The sequence below is a fragment of the Helianthus annuus genome, chromosome 3 (genome assembly GCF_002127325.2).
Source record: "Helianthus annuus cultivar XRQ/B chromosome 3, HanXRQr2.0-SUNRISE, whole genome shotgun sequence".
Taxonomy (NCBI): domain Eukaryota; kingdom Viridiplantae; phylum Streptophyta; class Magnoliopsida; order Asterales; family Asteraceae; genus Helianthus; species Helianthus annuus.
The window spans coordinates 103,509,086-103,510,136 of NC_035435.2; the positions used below are offsets into that span (position 1 = coordinate 103,509,086).

Sequence of the window (1,051 nt, forward strand, 5' to 3'; positions counted from 1 at the left end):
GTTGATTTCTAAAATTCGATTCCAGTTGTTGAAATCGGTCCGAGTTTTTCTTTTTGGTATCGGAGATGAGGCGAGATACGGTATCTTCAAGCCTTTCTCGTCCCCCTAGTTGTTGAGAGAAAGTTTGTGACTCGTTTCTTGGTTGTTGAAAGTTTGTTCGTTGGTTTAGATTTTGTTGGTTACCACTATTGCCGGGTTCTCTCCAACCGAGGTTAGGGTGGTTATGCCATCCTTGGTTGTAGGTACCGTTGGAGGACCCGACGGCCTAGGTCTATTATCAATGTAGTTTACCGATTATATTTGATTATCTATTTCTTTCATACAACTCCAATTTTCATGTGGCCCACCACACCCTTCGCAAACCATAACCGAAGACGTTTTTGCCATTTCTAACTTTCTGATTTTTGAAGAAAGGGCTTCGATTTGGGCTTGCAAGGAAGCGCTCTCATCAACCTTATGGGCGCCCGGGGCAATAGATTTCGTGCCTCGGGGAGTGTGCCATTGAAAATTGGTTTGAGCAATTTCCTCAATTTGATTATAAATTTCATTTGGGCGGCGATTACCTAAAAGTCCCCCGGAGCTAGAGTCGATTGTTTGTCTTGTGTGTGACAACAACCCATTATAGAAAGTGGATACTTGTTGCCATACCGCAAGACCATGATGAGGACACTTTCTTAGTAGCTCCTTGAACCTTTCCCAAGTTTCATATAAGGATTCCCCATCCTCTTGTGAATATGTGTTAATTTCAGTCATTAATTTAGCTGTTTTAGCAGGAGGGAAATACTTATATAGAAACTTTTGGGCTAGTTCATCCCAGGTGTTTACCGAGCCAACTGGGAGGGTATTTAGCCAAGCCTTAGCTCGGTCCTTTAGCGAAAGTGGAAACATTCGAAGGCGGATGGCGTCGTTTGATGCTCCATTGATCCGAAAAGTATCACATATTTCCTAGAAGTTAGTAATATGTAAATGGGGATCATCGTCCGCAAGCCCATGGAAGGTTGCGGAGTTTTGAAGCATTTGTATCAAATGCGGCCGAAGTTCGAAGTTGTTG

At 43.1% G+C, this 1,051-nt stretch overlaps 1 non-coding gene across 1 annotated transcript; it reads left to right on the forward strand.

Annotated features, from left to right (window-relative positions):
• Nucleotides 1-652: 652 nt before the first annotated feature.
• On the forward strand, nt 653-759 carry LOC118490815. The gene has a single exon (XR_004890040.1). It is a non-coding gene; the product is annotated as a small nucleolar RNA R71 (small nucleolar RNA).
• The last annotated feature ends 292 nt before the right edge of the window (nt 760-1,051 follow it).